At 39.6% G+C, this 6242-nt stretch overlaps 1 protein-coding gene across 8 annotated transcripts in view; it reads right to left on the reverse strand.

Annotated features, from left to right (window-relative positions):
- LOC144956789 (uncharacterized) overlaps window positions 1-5657 on the reverse strand; it is a 47547-nt gene extending 41890 nt beyond the window's left edge. For 2 of the 8 annotated variants that reach the window (XM_078887510.1, XM_078887504.1), the window contains exon 1: window positions 5518-5657. The gene's annotated coding sequence lies outside the window, so the exon portion shown is untranslated. Of the gene's footprint in view, window positions 1-1999; window positions 2214-5517 lie in introns of those variants that run through there. The other 6 variants (XM_078887511.1, XM_078887505.1, XM_078887508.1 and 3 more) reach the window with 6 other exon arrangements.
- Window positions 5658-6242: the final 585 nt, after the last annotated feature.

Genomic DNA, 6242 nt, shown 5'->3' on the forward strand with positions numbered 1-6242 from the left:
GTCCCTGGTCAACAGCAACATTTAACATGTAGGACGGGACATGACGCCTGTTAGGCGATATTACAATTTTTCGGACAAAGACAACGCTGTTAACAGCCAGGTACTCAGTTTACACCTGAGTTTGGTGAGAGAACGTGAATAAAGAGTCTTTTCCAAGGACTCAACTATGCGCCGAGCGCGAGGCTCGAACCCAGGACCTTCCGATCCGAACACGAGTGTCATACCACTAGACCACATAGCCGCACGTCCATTGTCGGCAGTCATCTAAATATGATTTGACAGTGTATTCAATTCCACACTTTTATGTAAGTAATTATTGTATTAAAATCAATACATATTCTCCCATTCCAATAGGATTCAATAGTCTGATGTCACATCCGCCCAGCAACCAGCAGCTTGGTTCTAAACAAAGAAAATCGGTGCTTTTTATTTATTCTTCATGCTGGCTAGAACTTTTTCACATGTCATGTGATCAGAATGTGTAAAAGTCAAAACATGATCAGATTTATAATGTTTTTCTCCTCTGGATAAACTTTTATGCTCGTCGGAGAAGTATTTCTTAAGGGTCCCCGTCATTGTTCCGATAGTTTAGAACCAGTTACTAAGTTAAAATTCGTCATTATGAAGGAAGTGACGTCACCACTGTTTAATTCTATTGCAACAAGATTACAGTCGTCTCGCCTTCTGACGACACCTACTGACTATCTCTCTTTCCCTCACTCACCCGTAACCCGCTCATTTAAAGTTTTAGAAATACAGTTTTCATTTTAGCCTCACTTTACCACCACTTTTCTTACACTCAAATCATGTCAAAATTAAGTGTTTGATCCATCGCCTGGCCGCCATTGGCAGGTCAGAGTCATTTACGCGCACCTAGAAAACCGGTCTGATTTTGGTAGTTGACTACTTCAAAGATTCGTCTCTTCGTCATCATCATCCATCGTGGCTTGTACTCTTGAGCACGTTGCCGGTCAGCTGTTTCCACGAATCACGATCCTCTGCGGCGCGCATGAAATCTGTGTTGCTTTTAAAATCGGGTTCGTGTATAGCTCATACGGTAGAGTCACGCTCTCACCGGCCAGGCGGAGTTGTCGTACCAATAAGGTCGCGGGTTCAAACCCCATCAACCGCCAAAAAAATGTTTATTCTCTATTGTCTTCTGGCACTTTTCTATTCACTTCATCTCTTGTTGTTACCAACATAAGTGCCTGCTCCACTCACTTTTCTGTTTTAAAATCACATTTGGCCATTCTTAGGTTATTTAAATAAGTCATTTGTTTTAAATCTTCCTCTAGCTTTCTTTCCTTCCCAGATCCCAGATGTTACCAAATTTTCTATTCCGTCTCTTCTCCACACGACATGTCCCAGAAATCGTAACTGGCTCTTTCTGATGGTATCGATCAATATTCTTCCTTTTCTCACCTTCTCCAACACTTCCTCTATTCGTAATAGCCTTTATATCCCCGAAAATATTGCGGGTTACATTAAAAATAGGCAGGGGCGTGGCTTTAATTGGTTGATTTGGTGCCTGGCACCGCATCCATCTTTTAAAAATGGATTACAGCATGTTAAAAAAAAGTAAAACTGGGAAATGGTATAGATAGTTCGAAGATGACGTCACTCAGGTCTTTGTTATTGTTTTTTGCCATCCGCGTTTATGAGTAATGCTCACTGAACTGTATTAACCCGACTTTAAACGTTCATGGATACACACAGTTAAGTGTGTTGGTCCGTTATACTTCCGGATGGCAATGTTATGAGCTTCTTAGCCAAGCGTATACTATCTATATACCGCCTCTTACTTATTTGAGTAACTCTTCTCTATATAATTTTATCTTTCTTTTGTATTTACAAATATAGCATGTTTTAAGTCATTCTCTTTTGATTCTGGCACCACTTTATACTATAAGCATAATGCCACGCCACTGAACATTGAAAAGAATCCAAATAAAGAAATAATTACTTTTAAAAGAAAAAGATAATCGAATTCAAATCTTACATGATTCGTTAATAATCCAATTGAACGCTTTAAATAATTGTCATAAAATGCCAGCTGGAGAAAATATCACATTTCGCTGTTCTTTTCTGTAAGGACTTTCAAGTAAGTGTTACCAACAACAATAATATCATTGACTATCCCTCGTGCCTCTCTCAGATCCATCCACTTCAAACTTAAAACATGACTCGAACCACTTCACGTTGTCGCGTCTTCCTCTAGTCGTATCGCAATTTTACAGTTTGTGTGTGAGTCGTGAGTAGAGATAGAGGACATACAAGGGTGCCAGATGGAAGTGGGTTTGTTTTGTTGTTTTTTTTTTTCTAATGCAATACAAATAATTGGCTTCTGTGTTGATTTGTTGTTTGTTTTGTTTTTGTTTTTTGTTGTTTTTGTTCTTTTTTTTTTTTTTGTTTTTTTTTGGGGGGTTTTTTTCTGGGGGGGGGGGGGGGGGGGGGATATGTTTGTTTTTTTAGTTGTTTTTGTTTTTGTTTTGATTTTGTTTTTTTTAAAGGGGGAAGGGGCCGGTCGGGTGGGGGGGGGGGAGGTCTATTTTAATTTGGCTCAAAAACGGTATTAAGTCGGGTTGGTTAAGGCTTTGAAAATTGAATTTATAGCCAGAAATATCAGACTTGTGTTGAGTTTGTATGTTGTATTGGGCAGAATGGATACCATATTTCAGGGTGCTAATGCCAACAATTTAAATTTTTGACCAGTTTAACATTTAATTCGGCTTCTAAGCATACGGTTCGTTCCGACATAATACCGTTTTGAGACGATGGGTCACATTTTTGTAGTTTATTGAAAATCACTTGAATTGACATAATATCTGATTTACAAATAAAAAACAACAGTACAAAATATAGAATTGTTGACCCGGGTTGACCCCGACACTGACGAAGTCATGTGACTTTTATGGCTTCGTCACCCAACCATTTTTTTTTCTTTTCTACTTTGTTGTCCATTTAAGTGTAAAAAGAGATGGCTAAAACCGACGTGTACTTATTTGCAAGTCTGATAACCAAGTTCATTATGGGCTGGCCACATTGTTGTAATCGAAATCTAAAAAAATGACACAATTTTTTTTCCCATTACAACAATGTTAAACTTGGCCCAGAATTGTGTTCGGATGTCAGACCTGTATATGTTCACGTCGGCTAAAATCAGTAGGGTTCAACAGTCGTGACGTCACTTCCCTCGTAATGACGCATAGTAATTTAGTAACTGGTAAACTATCGGAACAATGGTGGACGCCCTTATGAAATACTTCTCCGACGAGCATAAAAGCGTATCCAGAGGAGAAAAACATAAATCTGATCATGTTTTGACTTTTATACATTCTGATCACATGACATGTGAAAAAGTTCTCGTCAGCATGGAGAATAAAAAGTACCGATTTTATTAGTTTAGAACCAAGCTGCTCGTTGCTGGGCGGACGTGACATCAGACTATTGAATCCTATAGATAGTTCGAAGATGACGTCACTCAAGCCTTTGTTATTGTTTTTGCCATCCGCGTTTGTGAGTTGTTCTCACTAAACTGTATTAACCAGACTATAAAAGTTCATGGTTACACAGAGTTTGTGTGTTGGCCCGTTATACTTCCGGATGGCAATGTTGTGAACTTCTTGGCCAAGCGCATTCTATCTATTGGCACTCTTCACGATAATATGACAAGTTTCAACGATTTGTTTGGCATGTTATGCAAAAATGGACCTGGCAATCATTTGGCGAGTAGGATGCAGCCCCTTTCATGCACGTAATTAGAAAAACACACCACTTAATGATGTGTGGCTATGTGGTCTAGTGGTATGACACTCGCTTTCGGATCGGAAGGTCCTGGGCTCGAGCCTCGCGCTCGGCGGATAATTGAGTCCTTGGAAAAGGCTCTTTACTCACATTCTCTCACCGTACTCAGGTGGAAAATGAGTACTTGGCCGTTAACAACGTTGTCTTTGTAGAAAAATTGTAATATCGCCTAACAGGCGTCATGTCCCGTCCTACATGTTAAATGTTGCTGTTGACCAGGGACCCCTTGTAAAGCGCTTTGAGCACATTTAGTGGATATTGCGCTATATAAAGCTCAATTAATGATGCTGTTTTCAATACGCCATGATATTATTAACATAGATTATAGATACTGTTCAGCAGAAAACGGTAGGTGCTGCCTGAAGCCTGTGATGGTGAAAATACTAACGAAAGAGTGAAAATGGAGAGGCTTCGTATGGGAACAATTCAGACAATGGACGTTTCCGGTACAACCCCTTCGTCAGCACAACAATACACAAATTAACGTGGAAAACAAATAAAATTAAATAAAATGCAATATAACTTGTATCATTTGTACGCATTTTATCTTATTTGTTTTCCGCGTTAATTTGTGTATTATTGTGCTGACGAAGGGTTTGTACCCGAAACGTCCATTGTCTGTATTGTTCCCATACGCAGCCTTTCCAGCTTCGCTCTTTCGTTAGTATTTTACTGTTTAGCCAAACATTGAGTAAATTTCTGATTGGCAATATAATAAATACTATGTATAGTAACAACCAGCGACCAAAAGTATCTGTGACGTCAACTTTTTGTATTTATAGATAGATCGAAGTTGACGTCACTCCGACCTTTGTTATTGCTTTTTGCCATCCACGTTTATGAGTAATTCTCACCAAACTGTATTCACCAGGCTATAAACGTTTAAGGGTACACATAGTTTTGTGTGTTGGTCCCTTATACTTCCGGATGGCAGTGTTGTGAGCTTCTTAGGGCCTTCTCATTCCCTATTGTTTTTAGAGAACAATTTGGGTGATTTATTGGATTCAATAGTCTGATGTCACGTCGCCCAGCAACGGCGGCCATCGTGGTTCTAAACAAACAAAAAAAAAATCATTACTTTTTATTCTTCATGCTGACTAGAACTTTTCATATGTCTTGTGATCAGAGTGTCAGATTTATAATGGGTTTTTTTCCCACTGGATACACTTTTATGCTCGTCGGAGTAATATTTCATAAGGGCGTCCGCCATTGTTCCGATAGTTTAGAGCCAGTTACTAAGTTACCATGCATCATTACGAGGGAAGTGACATTACGACTGTTGAAGCGTATTCTCACTAAAATTCCTAAAACAGACAGTGAACCGTAAAAGATATTTTTTTAAAATTATTTCACGTGTTGATACGATCCATTATGTGGGCAGAGCAGTTGAGAATTTTCCCTAAACGCATGACACCACGATGGCGATGGCTACGCTTCGATCAAACAGACAATATCAATGGGAGAGATTTATAGATAGAACGAAGATGACGTCACTCAGGTCTTTGTTCTTGCTTTTTGCCATCCGCGTTTAGGAGTAATTCTCACTAAACTGTAGTAACTAGACTATAAACATTCAATCTTACACATAGTTTGTGTGTTGGTCCGTTATACTTCCGGATGGCAATGTTGTGAACTCCTTGGCCAAGCGCATTCGATCTATAGATCGCCCCCACTGGACGCCGGGTTGTCTCAAAACATTAAAAATACACTAACCTTCCCATTGTTTATGTTCATTTTTCAAGTCCTTTGCCTCAAGTTATTCCCGGCTTTTTCTATCAATAAAAAGCTTGTGGTGTGTTCACTACACGGTGCACAATGACACACGTTGAATAGCACGTGTGTTGCGGTTTTATCATTATGACTAACACAAAACAGGAACATTTTTATCAACGGTATTTATAACGTGTGCTTTGGGCTGTTATCTCTGGCATCCAGAGGTATGTGCTATTCGTAATGTTTACATTATCTGTTGTGCGGCTATGTGCGTGGTCTAGTGGTATGACACTCGCTTTCGGATCGGAAGGTCCTGGGTTCGAGTCTCGCTCGGTGAAAAGTTGAGTCCTTGGAAAAGGCTCTATACTCACATTCTCTCACCGTACTCAGGTGTAAAATGAGTTCCTGGCCGTTAACAGCGGTGTCTCTGTCGGAAAATTAATTCAATATCGCCTTACAGGCGTCATGTTTCGATCTACATGTTACGTGTTGCTGTTGGTTATGAACCCATTGTAAAGCGCTTTGAGCACATTTAGTGGATATTGCGCTATATAAATGCTCTAATTGTTTTTGTTTTTGTTTTTTTTTATTATTTGTTTTTGTTTTTGTTTTTGTTTTTTTTGTTTTTTTTTTGGGGTGGGGGGGGGGGGGGGGGTTGTCAAGTGGCTCAGCGTCTCAGAACGGTATTATGTCGGGTCGACGTGTACATATATACAGGCAGTGGC

This window comes from Berghia stephanieae, chromosome 11 (genome assembly GCF_034508935.2).
Source record: "Berghia stephanieae isolate SIO BIC M18660-M18661 chromosome 11, UCSD_Bste_1.3, whole genome shotgun sequence".
NCBI classification, from domain to species: Eukaryota; Metazoa; Mollusca; class Gastropoda; order Nudibranchia; family Aeolidiidae; genus Berghia; species Berghia stephanieae.